Source organism: Cebidichthys violaceus, unplaced genomic scaffold (assembly GCF_023349555.1).
Source record: "Cebidichthys violaceus isolate CVI_PGR_0920_01 unplaced genomic scaffold, fCebVio1.0.p SCAF_19, whole genome shotgun sequence".
Classification (NCBI taxonomy): Eukaryota; Metazoa; Chordata; class Actinopteri; order Perciformes; family Stichaeidae; genus Cebidichthys; species Cebidichthys violaceus.
The window spans coordinates 9,350,029-9,367,447 of record NW_027176361.1 but is presented as its reverse complement, the minus strand read 5'-3'; the positions used below and the strand labels follow the sequence as shown (position 1 = coordinate 9,367,447).

The 17,419-nt window shown below is 45.0% G+C and overlaps 1 protein-coding gene across 1 annotated transcript in view; it reads left to right on the top strand.

The window, feature by feature from the left end:
• The window catches only part of kdm6ba (lysine (K)-specific demethylase 6B, a), a 91,715-nt gene that overhangs the window by 4,479 nt on the left and 69,817 nt on the right, over positions 1-17,419 (top strand). The gene's annotated exons all lie outside the window — the stretch shown is intronic.

The window sequence follows — 17,419 nt, the reverse complement described above, 5'->3', positions numbered from 1 at the left end:
GAGTCCCAAGGTGTGTGTTATTCATGGCGTTAGAGGCTACCTCTGTTTTGGACCAGTCATTGAGACTAATGATTTCTTTCTGACAGCCACACTAAAATCTTTCTTCTATGTTCTATTGGTGCTGGCCTGCTGTTGCTTTCTCAAGCAGTATGTGCCATGAACCAGTTTGATTTGTTGTATTTTGTTTTAGTATCATCCCCTCCCATAAAGGCCCTGCTGTGTTGGATTCAATTCATGACTTTGGGACTATTGAAGCTTTAAAGGTTTAAAGTGTAGCTCAGTTCTTTGTCTGTTTCTTTTGAGGAGTTGCCATTTTCACCACTGCTACTAAATTGATTGGGACTGGTGCCAGAGACAAGCAAGCAAGCAAGCACACACACACACACACACACACACACACACACATACACACACTTCAGTTGTACCCATTCAACACCCTTACTTTGGCGTATACACACCTAACCTAACACCAGCTCCGTTTCATTTTCACGCACAGTCCTTAAACACTCTCTGACACACATCTCAAACACCCCCACACTTTTCTCACTCACCGTTTTGATCTCTCTCTTAGGGACAAAGACACACACACACACACACACACACACACACACACACACACACACACACACACACACACACACTCACTCTCTCTAATGCCGGCGTCTCCCAGGACCCTGCCGAGTCTCACACACCTGGGGTTTTCCATCACTTAGCCTGCTCAGCTTTATTACATACATTTACAGCTGGCCATGAATCAGATCCATTACAAACATAAATGCACATGCACATAATACACACAATCCTGCTTAAGGCCGAGTAGACACCCTCCATTATGCCTGTAGACGGACACACACGCACGCACGCACGCACGCACGCACGCACGCACGCACACACACACACACACACACACACACACACACACACACACATATATAGAGCACAGTCTGTCTGCAAGCTTGTCTGTAGGAAAGGATGTCACTGAGCAGAAACAGAGGGAGAGAGGGAGGATTGTTGGAAAAAGTCTAAGATGAACCGTGAAAACGAAAGTAGTATTTCTCATCTCACTCTCTTGTATTTACTGTTACATTACAGTCTTTATTTCTGTTACAAATCTACAACTTTTTGTTTAGTCCAATACTATTCATGGTCTTACAATGCAGATACAGTGCAAGCATAATAAATCAAGGAGCCCTGCTTTGCATACGACAGTTGGTACATGTTTATATTCTCTCCATTGATTATGTGTTCTTTTTGAAACTGTGGTGTCTTGCCCTTCCTGGGTCCCGGTCTCTTCTACAAACAGCATGTGGTCATTTGTGTGGTGGCTGTCACACATTATCCGATGAGTTACATTATCTAGTAAAACTGTAACTGTGAGCGCTGGCATCAATCAGCGAGACAGCGCCGTCAATCAGCTTGCATCTGTCTCCGATACACACAGGTGTGCACGCTCTCGCCATTACCGTGTCCTGGTGGATGTGTGTGTGCGATGCGCTGCTTATATAATGAGCCTTAAACGTGAGTCTGATTAACAGCCTTTTTGTGTGACATTCCCTCTAGTGTTGTTACGATTCCATAAAATGTACTTTAATACCACTAATAAATCTAAAGCCATGATGATGTCACCGTACTTGACTTGCGGAGCTTGGCAGCACCCTTTACACCAGGGTTTTGATATTGGCTGGTTGTGTGTGAAATAATTCCATATGCTGCACCTGGGACGAGTTTTGTCAGACGGGTTTGTTTGGACGGGGATCTTGTTTAAGACGCACTAGACGAGTGACATATGTTCAGCTGGAAAACCTTGCTGTGCAGAGCAGTAGGAGTCCATAGACTACAGTGAGCACACTGTCCCGCAGATGTTGGTATGGGGAGCAACCCACACATTTAGATTTGAAAAAGGTTGGATGACACAGAAAGCCTTCATATGCCCAAAAGTACATAATTTTCTAAAAATCTGATTTGACGCAACAATACATTTGCTGTTGACTCATTGTCCAGTTTGCATTGTGCCACCTTTTATAAAAGCAGGTGACAGTTTGCGAGTGTTCGGTGGAGGACAGGACAGGACATTAGGATTTGGCATCTGTTTATCCCATCTGCTTTGTCTACATCCTCCTCCTCCTCCTCCTTTTCTTTCTTCTGAATGCTCCAATCCATGTGCCATCCACATGTGCCACACACCCCGTGGAGGCAGCATAGAAAAGGATTTATGCTTTCAGAACATTGAGTGGTGTTTTAACCGTTCTAAGCATATTCTTTGTTGCAATCAAGTGTAAAATCGTTTGAGACCCTGAGAATGAAGGGCATGAGATAAAAAGAAAGAACACTGCGTTTGGTTTAAATGAGAACAGATTTGAAGGAGGATATGAAGAGGGAGAGTCAGGAAGAGAGGTGGTGAGAGCTGACTCAGGATGCCCGGGGGGAGGACGGCAGGAAGCAGTGGGTGAGGAGGAGGACAGGAAGCAGAGGGAGGGGGAGAGACTCCTCTTCATCGTCCTCCTCCTCCTCTTCTGTCATCATCGGCGATGTCATCGAGGGAGGAGTGGCGTAGGAGAAGAGGTGGAGCTGACATCATCCACCTCCTGGAGGTCTGTGAGGGCGTTATTACCACATTTTCCATTAAAGCTTTTTAACAGTCCAACGTATGCCATCAAAGGGCCTATAATCCATTAAAACAACAGCTGGCAAAAAAAAAAGAAAAAAAATCTCATTCAAGAAATGCTGAGTCCATGTGAAGAAAACGGACACTGAAGAAGAGAACAGAATGGCAGGAATGGAAGAACAGATAAATGGAAAGAAGGTGTGCAGAAAGAGAGCCCCTCTTCCTCTCTGCTTACATAACTTTCCTGCAAAAGAGGGCATTGGGTTTATGTGTGTGTGTGGGCTTGTTCTCATGTGAGATTCTTTGTAGGCTGTGTGTGTGTGTGTGTGTGTGTGTGTGTGTGTGTGTGTGTGTGTGTGTGTGTGTGTGTGTGTGTGTGTGTGTGTGTGTGTGTGTGTGTGTCCTACATGCCGCCTGTCCTCTGCTGTGCTTGTTGTTTGGCCTGCGCTCTCCCAACAGCCACAGGCCTCTGTTGGTATGCTGTGAACTTGTGTGTATGTTTTTGTAAGGTGCATCTGTGTGTTGTTGGCACATTCACGTGTGTGTGTGTGTGTGCGTGCGTGCGCATGTGTGTGTTGTTGGCACATTTACCAGTGCGTGTGCGCGTAGCTGTGTTTTAATAGTGTAGCTATGTTTATACTTGGGTGTCTATTACTATGAAGTGATTCAGTGTTGACGGGTGCACCTGTGTCTCAGGGCCCCACAGCGGTTTGGAGGCAGTTAGGGGACGTCAGATGGTGCAAGATTACTGTGAGTTTGTGGTCATTCAAGTGGAGGGAATATGGTGTGTGCGGGGGGATGTCTAAGGGCTGCATTGGTATAAAACATCTGTAGAAGGTATAAGCAGTGATGTTGATTCTTAATGTTCATTTGTAATGCCAGCTCCCAAAGTCTTTCAGACAAATTCTCATTTGTAGTCTGACATATGAGGAAATATGAGGTTTAATTAGATTCATAGTAGTGTAGAAATATTTGGCATGTTTTGTACTCCAGAGAGAAAAGCAAGATGCATACAAACTGCAGCTTAAAGATCACACACACACACACACACACACACACACACACACACACACACAAAACTGCTAATTTAGTAGAGTAATTTACAAATAAGCACCCACAGAGTGATCTTCTTTAATTTGTCTCAAATATCACTTGAATCCGTTGTGTTGTGTAGGAGGGAAACCAGTATTCCCAGTATTCCAGAGATTTGTTTTCTGGCAGGTTTTCCTCCACTGTAAACTAAATGGATGTTGTGTTATAGGGAGAAAATGTCTGTGCAGTTGTTGCTGCTGCTCTGTGCAAGAAACCGAGCAGCAGACGTGAACACTATCTGCCTAACAAAAGAGATGGTGCTAAAGCGCTTACACCGGCTCTGGTAGATAGTGGATGTGCATTTCCCAAACTAAATCCCTTTCTTGAATAAATCCCCTGCCGACCCCCCCCCCCCCCCCCCCCCCCCCTCAAAGTGGAAACAAAACAAATGTGCTGCGATAGGCTGTCTTATGTTGTGCTCTCTCACCCTTGGACCCTCCCTTCCCACCATTGCTCCCCTCTTTCTACCCCAGCTCCTGTTCTGGCTTTCTGACTCTCAGGTTTCTCCCCTACCCCCAGCCTTCTACACTTCCCCCCCCCCGGCCCCCCTTTGACCCCTTGTTACCCCCACCCCATCCACCCTCTCCCCAGGGCAAGCCCACAGCTCCCAGCCCTTTGTGCCTTCCACCCTCTCCCCTCCTCCTCCACCACCTCTGCCTCCCCCTGCCTTTGTGTGTGAGAGGCCAGCAAAGGGAGAGAGGAGTGGGAGGCTGCAGAGGAGGAAAAAAGTGAGGGACAGGAGCAAGAAGTGAGGGATCCTATAGACAGATGTGAATCTAGAGCTTGAAGCCTTTTATTTTGACCTGCTCTTACTTGTCTTGTGGATTTGCACATCGAGTGAAGGCTGCGCATTCACCTTGCTGAAGTGTTGTCAAGTTCCTTTTGTTCCCCTTTCATATATATCAGAACAGAAATATACTAGTGATGCACCATCATGATCTATGTCACAATGAGGACAAATAGGGGGCGATATAGAGCATTTCAGATACCTGACTGTGTTAGTAGAACTACCTCACCACTATTTTAAAAAGGCATAGTGAGAAAAAAGTGGGTTGATTCTGCTGGAGCAGCTGCTGTTAATGTGATCTCCAATCCCTCTGTAGAATTGCTTCACTTTATTATTTATTTATTTTTTTTGCCGACTGTAAAAAAAAAAAAAAAAAATACCTGAGATCATGAGACCTAGAAGTCAGACATCAGGTATCAGCTGTTCCCAGAAAAAAACAAATCCCGTTCTGAGCGCTGTATCTAAAATGATGTGTCACCAATACGAACATATTCAGAACTGATGAGCTCAACTCCTCCCTTTGGCACAGGTCATCGAGTTCAGACAGTTAAACTGGGCCATTATGTGGCTAAGAGGGCTTTAAGGTTAGTGTATGCATAGTTAACCAGACCAGACTCATTCACCTACTGACCTACCTAGATGTGTCACAGAGCTGCGAGTAGATAAACAACACACACATACACACACACACACACACACACACACATCTGTATACAGAAAGAGAGACACATGTAAACACATGTGTAATGTGTGAGTTAGAGTGTAACAAGACGTGTGAACGTACAGATGGATGTGTTAATAAGCTCGTCTCAGTATGTGTACAAGCATTTTGCATTTACTGTCCAAAGACCCACAGCACCACACATGCATTTTTTAAAACCCCAGGAAACAGAACGATGGGTCACAGCGGTGCATTACTACGTGCATGCTTCTCTGTGTGTGCATGTATGTGTGAAATCCACTGCTTGCTCAGTAGGAGAGTATATTCCTGGAAAGCCAGCTGCCATCTTGTTATCACAGCTAACTCGATTAGAGGAGCTTCTGCCGCCGAGAGCTGCAGCATGCATACGCACAGCCATTGGCACACCCGCTGAAGGACCCCTTTAAGACTTAATTGAATCAGTCAAAATAAAGTACATTGAATTTCCAACTAATGCTATGTCGTTACCATCACACTTAAAGCGTGTGCCAATAAAGCGCCATCAGTCACATGTATCGTATATATTATACCGATGACATAAAGGCTGCCTGCCCAAAACCAGGAAAGCTCCATTAGCAGTATTTAAGTGAATAAAGTGGGGAACAAAGGTCATAAAAATACACAGGTTCATTGTTCACATTTCAGAAACATTAATCCACGAAAAAAGGTGACTTCAGTCTTAAGGAATGTATGGCATGTCGGTCCTTAAATTCATTACACCCAACGGGGCATCCTAATATGTACTTTTACAAACCGTTAATAGAAAAACAGCACTTTGCTGCTGTTGTACCAATTAACCGCAGCAACGAAGAAATGTCAATTACGCAGCCAGCCTTTCATGTGAGGTGCTGACCTTTTCCCACTGATCATGCTAATCATTGATCACTTAGATAAACACTAGCTACCATAAGAGCCCATTATTGTCCCTCCCAAAGCCTTCCTATGGACCGCCGTTATAATTAGGCCCCGAGGTAATTGGTTGCCTAATTGCTGTTGGTGGGATACATACATCGCCTATCGTCAAACCCAATGGGAGGCTCTGCTATTACTTTTAATTACCTGCTGTCGGTTTGACAGCTGACCCCCGAATGCTGTTTTTGGAGCTGTTGGCTGTGTTTTGATTTGTGATACTGGATATCAACCTCTGGTTTGGTCATTGCCACAATGTGCCCAGAAGGATCGCTTCTGTAGTTACACACTCTCATGAAACACATACACACTGTGGGGTTATGCAGCAGACCTATTCATCACGTGTCTGTTTGTGGAGGAGCAGCGATTCATTGTCTCTCCTCCTGCTTATTGTTGAGGAGCCGGCCTGTCTCATACGTCTCTCTACATCTCTCCATACTTCTCTCTTGTCTTTGTCTTTCTGCCCCCCTTGATCTCTCTCGTCTTGTCTTTATATCGGTTGATACTCTCCCTCCTTCTCTCACACCCTTTATGAATCTCACTGAGAGAACAAAGAGGACTCAGCTAGCTACCTTGTCTGTGTCTGTCTGCCCGCGTGCGTCTTTGAAATGTATGAAGTTAAGGATTCATCCCACAAATCTAGTTTCTCCAGCAACACAGAAGCCCCTCGAACAGTTATTAGTGTTTTATGGATTATAGTGGGCTGAACAGACACCTCCTATGTGGACTGCTACAGCCCTTCAGTTAATAATGAGCTCCTCTTATGACAGCTCTTATTCATAAGAACGGGGACATACTGTACAAGCACAATACGGATTATCTATACTTACACATAAAATGTACTAAGACTACCAGCAGTACTGAATATTTGAACAGTAAATGTGTGTTCAACATGCAACTTCTTATTGATTTCTTTTAGTTTTCATCCATCCATTTATCTTCGGTAGTCACTTGAGTACTCGCTGTATGTGTCTCTTTGTAGCTGTGCTGCTTAGAGATTGTTAATCTGTTAATCTAGTTGTTAAATTAAAAAGCTTTAAACTTTAAGCTCTCATGTAATTTATTGGCAGTGTCCAGCAAAAGAACAGAACAGGGAAATACAATTATCAATTAACATCATTGTCCGTCCATGGCTGATCTCTCAGTCTGATATTTTCTGTGCTCATGAATGACTGTATGCTCAAGGACCTCTTGTGATTGTGGCGATGCACAGTTTCTAATAAAACATATGCTATTGGCTGTTGTATACCGTGACTGCTGACTCCCCACTTCTCGAGGCTATAAACAAGCCTTGCTTACTCTGTTGAAGGCCACATTTTGGCCTGTGTTGTGGCTCAAAAACTGACATACATAGAAAAGTTTGGAATGGAGCAGCTGCAGGTTAATTCCAAAGCCGAAAACCACTTTGCCTTTCTACTGTTTTCGTGCTGTTAGTGTTCAGTGTGCATTGCTTTGTGGCACTCGCAGACGGACGGGGTTAATTCAGGACTCCACAACCAACTCGCGTCAACAGATCCAGGGGAATATTAGCAACACAGGTAAATTGGAAAATTTCACTTTTGTATTATTTAATGCCAGGACCAAAGTCTCTCTACAAGCGTTCAAGGGTTTTCTATTTTTTATGCAGAAAGAAGATAAATAATGACATTCATCTCAAACCTAATTAAATGTTTTTATAAACCTGTTGTGGCAACAGTTTATGGTACTTGTACAAAAGGAGTTATGATACAAATGAGACAAAACATTTATGTATTTATTAAAAAAAGATTGGCTCTGAATATGAAGGACGTCTAGCTTTTTGCTGAACTTCCATTCAGGGCAAAAAAAGCTGCCTTCATTAGCCTATATGACCCAACTATAATCAAGGCAGAATTTTTCCCTCAATTGCCTCAGTTAAGTGACTACCAACTATATGTTGGTTCAGATATGAAACAATAACCTCAATAAATCATATTCGGCTCTATCAAGCTCTCAAGAATCTGCATCCAAAGCCTTAAATCTCTTTATAACACTTAAACGCAACGTTTATTTCTGGAGGGTGCATAATCCATCTGCTAAAGACTATAGCGTCTTGTCAACAAGGCATGAAACTGTCTCTCGAATAGATTACATTCTTATGTCCTCTGGTTTGCTGCCTTTGGGACATTCAATAGAATTATTGCCCAGACATGTATCTGATCACAACCCAGTCGATTTTCTAACACAATTGAGAGCAAAAATGTATTCTGCAAACTGTTATATTGTCTGTAATTTTTGGGTGTTTCGATAATGGTAGCATTGGAAAATAATTGATGTAAAAGAAAAGCGCTGGGAAGGCAAACTGCCAGAACAGCTTTTTACAGAAAAATGATTTGAATTCCTTTTGAAACGTGACGCCAACATAATAATTGCTGTACATGTGTGAAAGGAAGCTCAGATTGACGCTTCCAACCTTGAGAGTGAAAGTGAGGCGGGACTAAGAGGATGGTTCACTTCAATGGGAGGATGCAGACTGACAGAGGGAGAAGTCTTGAGTGTGACCGTGTGTTTCTCCTCCTCATTAGGAGTGTCGGTGGACACTGATCAAAGCATTTCCTGGGTCTTCTGTGCAGGATGAACTCTTTTATCAGCTCTCTAAGTGTTCTTCACTCTCTGTATCACTTCAACATTCACAGGTGTGGAGATGCAGCAGAGTTAGCCTTTCCACCATGTAACCATGTTTGTTTATATCTCATGTGCTTGCAGAGTAAATGCTTTGACCTGAGCTCATCAAGGGTTGATAAACTTTGTACTGTACACAGTAGTGTGTGTGTGTGTGTGTGTGTGTGTGTGTGTGTGTGTGTGTGTGTGTGTGTGTGTGTGTGTGTGTGTGTGTGTGTGTGTGTGTGTGTGTGTACACACTGCACAGGCCACATCCCAGGGCCACGAGCAGGGTTGTGTTGCCATGGTGAAAATGAAATCCAAAATGCAGAGTTGCAAGGAAACCCCTGATTGGCTGTGGAGCCATGCATGGGATTGTGATGCATGCTGTCAGCTGGCCAATGGGACGCAGGCTGAGCCAGGGCTGTTGCTAAGGGGAGTAGCTTGGAACAGAGTCAGCTAGTTTTTTTCTATCCCTCCTTTCTTTCTCTGTCTCTCTCTCTCCGTCTTCTCTGCCTCTGCCTCTCTCTCTCTCTCTCTCTCTCTCTCTCTCTCTCTCTCCCTCTCTCCCTCTCTCCCCCCCAGTCAGTCTCTGGCTTGCACGTCCGTTCTCTCCTGCTGCTCACTCTGCCTTTGCCCTCATTGACTCCTTCTCCCCCTCCTTCCTGTCTCCCCATCGCTCTCCCCCGACATCTTTTTTTCACTTCTACACGTGCGAAAGGGGAAAGAGCACATGTTGAAAAATTCACTGAATATTTTATGCAGCTTGTTGTGTGGGGCTGGGGCCATATCTAAAGAAGCCCTGCACACAAAGTGGAGTGTGTGTGTGTTGGCCTGCATGCATGGAAGTTTGCATGTTTGTGTCTGTTTGTTTATCTTATTGTGTGTTTGTGCATGTGTCTGGGCTTTTGTTTGTGTGGGGGTGTCGTTGCCTTTGTGTGTTTTCGTTCATGCTTAGTTATTTCTCATGTACACTCGAACTGTCTTTACCTCAGTGTTTGTATCTTTGCAGAGCGTGAAGGGCTAGTATGTGTTTGTGTGTGTTTAGGGCCTTTGGGTTCATGTTGGGGAGCTCTCCAGGGACTTGGGGCTCTCTAGCTGAAGTAGGGTGTGTTTGAATGCGAGCCAGGTAGCATTGGGTACATGCCTGGCGTCACGTAGGCTGAACCCACCCTCCACCCTCTCAGTACCCCATACCCAGCTGCTGGGTCATTACCACTCTTCACTGAACATATATCTGTACCCTGCTGAACACATTTGCTGATTAAAAGTTTTGTCAATGTCATAAACAATAAAGTAATATAAGTTCTATTAGAATACGTTAAAGTAATCACATTGGATAATAATAAATACACACAAAACATAATGTGAAATATTCAAAATAAGAAATCATGCAGAAAAATCCACATTTGTTATTTGTGAGTCCCCAGGATGTGTAAGTGGATACAGAACAGGATGGCTAGTCTCAAGTAATGTGATGTCAATGACACGTTTCCCATAATGCATGGCTCTATGTGCTTCAGCGGTTGCCATGCCGACTCTTGTACAGCCAAGGTGAAGATAATGGTCTTTGTTGCTTTCTCAGGTTTTTACTGTACCTCCATGCAGCTTTACTGATATACATATACAGTACGTTAGTGGTGCACTAAAGACATGAGTATGAGGTGTTTTTGTAGTTTTTGTTATTTCTAATAATAATGATTTTCTTTACATGAATTACGGGTTTAAGGATGAGAGAGTGCTGTATATTTGATTCAGATGTTAAAGCTCTGAGACAATTTTGCGATATTTCGAAAATGGCTTCTCTTGATGCCTCTGACAGGAGTTCCTCGCTGTTTAATTTCCCACCTATTGAACATAAAACCAAATGACTGCAGCCTGGGTCGGATCCGTCTGACTTTATTCGTGTCACTTTGTTTGACTCCAGTGCCATTATGTGTGTTAATGACTCTCATCGGCAAAGGAGTGGGCTGAGCTATTGCATTTGCATCCACTCATAGATTGTGGGTTAGCGTCAGTCACAAAGAGTCATCATCAATTAATCATTATGACAAAGTTGCTGGATGAGTTATCGACTGTCTGACTTTAGTTGTGTAGCGTTTGATTTGTGCATGTTGTCTCCAGGCTGTGCAAGTGAGTTAAATATCCCGGTCAAGCCTATGAATAAGGAGATCTGAGTTATGTTCTACTCAGCGATAGTCAATGATACAACTTTGCCAAGAGGCAGCAGCAGCACAAACAATGACCTTTTTTGTTCTTTTTTGGAAAGGCAGGAATATTGTACGTCAGCCCACAAGTGGACAGAAGCAGAAAGCATCCGCTCTTTCTACACATTTTTCTGTCTCTCCCCCTCCTGTTTCCTTCCTCCTCTCATTTCCTCTTCCACACTTCCTGTTTCCTGGCTCTCATCCTCTCTTTGTTCAGCTTTCTCTCTCACGGTTAAATGTTTTTTCTCCTTCCGCTGTCATTCCTCGCCTTTTTTGTGTGTGTGTGTGTGTGTGTGTGTGTGTGTGTGTGCGTGTGCGCGTGCGCGTGCGTGTGCATGCGTGCGTTCGTAATGGATCTATTGTGCCAATGGTAGCCAGGGGAATCACTGAAGTGAGGCTTCTTACTTATGAATCAAACTCTGCTAATGGAGCAAGACTGCCTTTCAGATGACATAACACACACACACACACACACACACACACACACACACACCATGGCCGTCCATAGCCCCCCGATCATTCATTCATAATAATCCCCACAATCAGTTATTCAGAATGCGAGATGGAGGGAGAAAAGGGAGAGAGGGAGGGAGAGGGAGGCACTCACTCACATGTGAAAACAAAGCAATTACAGGCATTATCGTGTGTGTGTGTGTGTGTGTGTGTGTGTGTGTGTGTGTGTGTGTGTGTGTGTGTGTGTGTGTGTGTGTGTGTGTGTGTGTGTGTGTTTGTAAAGATGAGATCAAACGCAAGAGCCCCAGCTGGCTCTATGCTCTCCCACTGGTTTCATTTGGGTTATCACTATGGTCCTCTTATTGGTAATGTGTGTGTTTAGTCTGTGCACATAGTATTGAAATGGCACTAACATAACAGGTTGCACTTGAAATGGAAACACAAATCAGAAAGAATCAGGAATGAGAGCATTTAGGGCACGCTTTAGGAAACGTAGGTGTGTTTTCACGAACACACGTGTGCACATGTTTCCACCTCTGTAACAATGGAAAACATTACACTTTGGGGACATATTGGAAGAGAATCAAGCAGTCCGCCTCTGTGCCGTGGTTTAAAAATAGAAGACAGAAACGTGCATATTTACACACACACACACACACAGCTCAGAAATAGAAGAGCCGAAAAGCATCAGTGGCGAAGCTCAGTCCCTTTCCCCTTTTTCCTCTTTTTTTCTGTCTTTTTTCTTTTCCTTCTCTCTCTCTCTGCTCGCCGTACACTCCGTCTCACACAGAAAACACAGAGAGACAGCAGAGAAGAAAGAGCAGAGGTAAGAAGAAAGAACTGTGAGTAAGAAAGAGAGAAAAGTGTTCAAATGAAAGCGAGCAGCCGTGGGAATCAGACATACCAAGTTTGCATCACCGCATCGCCACGTGCTCCGCTCGCCTGTTTGATGCTCTTCAGAGCACTGCTGGGTGCATTTAAGCAGCTAAGTCTGCATGTATTGAAATGCCTGTGATAGATGGTGACGGTTGAGACTTTGGATGATGGAATTTCAGAAAGCTTCAGAAGGAGGCAGTAATAGACTGAGTGTGAGTGTAGAGCAGGTGTCATGGTGAATAACAGAACACACTGTGACTGCCAATATTTATCTGTTTACACAGAAAAGTTCCCCCTCACCACTTCTTTCCACCTCCACTGTTTGCGTGTCGTTTCCATGCGGCATAGTGACAGTTTATCATCCCTCTGATCACTGCTGACTGCCCCTCCACAGAGAGAGGAGCGATGAAGAAGTAGAAGTTTGATGTCAGAGACGCTGAGAGAAAGGCGGCGGGAGGAGAGGGGGAGGAGAGGGGGAGGAGAAAGATGAAAGCACAGGAGAGAGAGAGAGAGAGCGGAGATGATTATGCAGTTTAAGATAATGCTGTCTTTGAAGAGAGAAGAGGGAGCTAGAGGGAGATAAAGGAAGGAGAAAACAAGATTACTTCTCTATCCATCACCTGCACTCTTTCTATGTATTCTATTTTGCTTGGGCTTAACGGCACACGAATGAGACAACAAACAAAGTCAATAAGTCTGAGTTGTTGAAATGTGATACATAGGACCGCAAGTACCAAGGTCAACAGTACACCTTGTTACCACTGCCGACCACGTTTGATCAAAACACTGCACCGACGCAAACAGAAGAAAACTCATCAAATCATCCAAAAAAAAAACATCTGTCTATTCTTTTCCACTTAAAGCACTGGACGTGGATGTGAGACTACCACAGGTTGTCTCCATTAGCATGAAGGCTAATTTGCAGTGTACACTGAAAAGAACTACACAGAATTACAGCACATTATTACCAACTTAAGTTAAGTTGCACTTTAGCCTCTCGCCCAAACTCTTTTCTACACTCACAGTGCACACTTTCTGTCACTCTTGCCCCCCCCCCCCCTGAACCTTGTTCTATCTCAGTTAGATGAGCCGACCAATTGCTAATGCAGGCTTGACGTGTGTGTGTGTGTGTGAGAGAGAGAGAGAGAGAGAGAGAGAGAGAGAGAGAGAGAGAGAGAGAGAGAGAGAGAGAGAGAGAGAGAGAGAGAGAGAGAGAGAGAGAGAGAGAGACAGACAGACAGACAGACAGACAGACAGACAGACAGACAGACAGACAGACAGACAGACAGACAGACAGACAGACAGACAGACAGACAGACAGACAGACAATGTAACTGTTTCAATGAGACAGGAAGATGAAGTTTCCTCTGCTGTTTCTTGTAATCACTCACATGTTGATGGAGACACTGGGCCAAAAGGCCTTTTTTTTCTTTTTCTAACACACACAAACAACACTAAATTCTAGTTAAAGGAAGTGGGCGGTGTAGTTTTGAACCACCTAAAGTGGGGTTAAGGTGTCTGCAGCAGGAAGCAGCAGGTGTCCGCTTCTGTTCAACACTGCTCTGTATTTGAAAGACCTTCCATCCGTCTCAGGTTGTTTACTTTACATCTAGAAAGCTTTCTGAGTAATTACAAATGTTTTGTGTAAAATTGACTAGATGGTTCACAGAAGCAGCTTTTGCAGTTTCTTCTCTCCTTTTGTCTTCCAATACGTCACTTTTCATTCTCTCCATCTCTGTCTCCATCACTGCGATCTGACCTCTCGGCCAGTGACCTCATCAATAAGGGGCTCGTTTGGGGGAAGGGCAGGGTCAGGTGTGTGTGTGTGTGTGTGTGTGTGTGTGTGTGTGTGTGTGTGTGTGTGTGTGTGTGTGTGTGTGTGTGTGTGTGTGTGTGTGTGTGTGTGTGTGTGTGTGTGTGTGCGCCTTTTTGTGTTTGTGTGTGTGAATGACCCTGATGGGGCCCCTAGCATAGTTTGATTAAGAGAGGGGGGGACAAGCAGGGAGGGGTCATGGGCCCCCCATCTTCCGCCATCTTAGGTTTCCGTCTATTGACTGCTGTGGCTGCCCGAGATCTCATGTCTCCGTGTGTGTGTGTGTGTGTGTGTGTGTGTGTGTGTGTGTGTGTGTGTGTGTGTGTGTGTGTGTGCAGTGTCTGTATCTCCTGTGCATTCTCCTCATGGCAATCTCGCAGGTGGACAAAACGATCACTGATCCTCACGTCTCTTTCTTCCTCTATATATACATCTCTGCCTGTCTGAGTACGTCTACTACCCCCTCCCTCCACCCCTCCCTCCCTCCTTATTAGTTTTTCTTCATCCTCCTCTTTCCCCTTCCTGTCTCTGCTGCTCCCTCATCTTTTTAGTCGGTCCCGCTCTCCCTGCCTCCCTTCTTCCCTCCGGTCAGGTGAGAGGGAGGAGGAGTATTAGCCTCACTGTCTGGAGCCAGTGGTAACCTTATAGCTCAACAGAGAAAGACAGAGAGAGGAAGGGCTGCTGGTAACTTGAGCTTTAGTAATTGTACATTCAACACAGAGGTCATTTTTGTAGACACTGGATATGGGTGAATACGCACACACACACAGACACAGTCTCCACCCTGTGCCAAAAATATATTTATATACCAACAAGCACATATTGGAAAGGCGTATTGTCTTCCCTTTATCAGTGATGTAATCCCAACGCAACGTCGCCTTCAGAAACAGGCTCTGAGGTTCGAGGCTGATTGGCTTGTCCAGGCAGCTCTGTGCCCTCAGGCTGCTCTCTGCTCTAACACTCACCAACGTCCACACGGCACATGTGCTCAACACAGATGCATGAGCTGGAGTAAGGAAGCAGTAAGAAGATGAGAGAAGGAGAAAAAGGAAGTGGAGAGATTCATAATTAAGGGTGGAATCAGACAAAGTTAAAAAGGAGAAAACATGCATGTTTTCAGTTTTGGAAACATGTGATTTTTAGTTTTGTTGTATGCCATTATGATGAGGATCATGTACTATAATACACGTGTTCAAACCAAATAATAAATCTTGTCAGCGGGGTTTGAGTGGAGGAAACTATTGTTTGTCTGTTGGAATTGGAAAGACAGGAAAGAGAGCGTAAAGCGCTGTATAGCTTTAATCTGAAGACAGAGAGGCTGGTATGAGGGAGGTTTCACTGGGTTTTAATCAGTCGTAGCACGTGATGGAGACGCCGTGTTCATTAGTGAGCAGCTCTGGGCCGAATGCTGCAGTTGCTTTCTTCTCTCAAGTCACTTTCAACTGAAGTCTGATCTTTCGAGGCCTCTGCTGCAGCTGCTGAACGGATACCAGTCTGAATATTTCCTGGCTTTGATTCAGAGACTTTGCCTTTCCCTTCTTTATAATAGTGTAGTTTGGAAAACTTGGCCCAGTTTCCTGCCGTGCCTCGAGGCGGTTTGTTGACCGGTTGAGCAGCATCATTCTTAGACGCAGGAGGTGTTCACAACTGGGTTGATCAGATCTCATTTGCTGAGTTGAAAGCAGTAAAATATCCAATTAGGGCACACCCATGATCACAGAACCGTTTATTTATTTAGCAGGGACAAGCTTTAATACAAACACACTTTTACTCCTTTCTGACATTTTACAGACTAAACCATTAATTGGAAAAAGAATATGTAATTAATTGTATAATGAAAATAAGTCCTTGTTGCGGCCCTTGTACACTGTGGAGATTTACACCACTCGTGGCACCATGAAGCAACGAGTGGGTCCCTGTTTTGTTCATGTGTTCATGAAACAATAACAGGGACATAATAACTGTGTTTGTTTACAAGAACATTTCCTGGACACTGCCTTTGCCAGTAACCACCCATAATTCAAAGCTCCCAATCGTGATATTGTGCTGTAGATCCGATGGCAGAAGCAAAGTTCCTTTCAGTCCCAGTATTTACTCCTGTGTAATCATCTCCAGGCCACTCCGGCTCAGGTTAGACCGCAGACATGGTTTGTTACCCCACAGCCAGAGCGCCGTGCCAAGGTGAACGAGTCTTCACCAGGCTGAGGGGACCAGATGTGTCAAGTGGTTGAGCAGTGGGCACAATGGGTCCCCCGGGGTCTGCTGAAGTGCCTTGGGGAGGGGTGGGGGGGGGGGGGGGGGGGGGGCTGGACTTTGGGTCTCTCCCCCAACCCCCTGTCCCCCTCAGACCGAGGCTTTTCCTGGGCAGCGTGGCACAGTGTGTGGCCTGGCTCTGAGCCAGAGCAGCCAGCCTGCCTGCCTCTGCCAGCCTCCCTCCCCTGAGACCAAAGACAAAGCTGGGACACGGCCAGACACTCCACGCTCTCCGTTACTCTCTCCATCCTTCCCCTCCTTCTTTCTCTACACTTTCTCTTTCTTTTTCATTCATCTCAATCATTGGGGGTCAACCATTCATTTCTTCTTTTTGATTGTTTTTTTTTCAACACTATCACACCTCTTTTCTCTGTATACACTTTCTTTCTTTCTTTCTTTTCCTTTTGTTGTACTCCACAAAGCCATGTCACGTCTTTCATCTCTTGGTCTTGTTTTTCTTACATTCTCACTCCGTCTGCACTGCTTCTAATCTCTCAAATCATTTCTCACACACACACACACACACACACACACACACACACACACACACATAGTCATTGTTTCTTATATCTGCACACATATAGACTCATAGGCAAACGTTACCCTCCCTACACACACACACACACACACACACACACACACACACACACACACACAGGTTTACAGGTACCAGCCATCCAGCCACACACACTTACACACTCTTTCCCACACAACTTGCCGCCCACTTCACATTCACACACAGTCAGTCTCTCTTCAAGCCTCCACACACAGATGTACTATCTCAGTTTTCCCGTACCGACACACGTATAGCAGCAACTCAACACACCCCCTTCCCACACCCACACATACGGCCCCCCTCTGTCTGTGGTGTGTGTGTGTGTGTGTGTGTGTTACAGTGTGTCTGTCATCCTGTCGCTGTGTGTGGGCTCCACATCAAACCAGCTGCATAACCAATAAAGGCTAGCTCTAGCCACCGGGCTCCGACCGGCTAGCATGCATCACTCACTAAGGGTGTGTGGTGTGTGTGCTCCATCCTCCACAACCACCCACCGTGCTGCTGCTAACAACTCTGGTCGCTTCGAATACTTCATGGGGAGATAAGTGT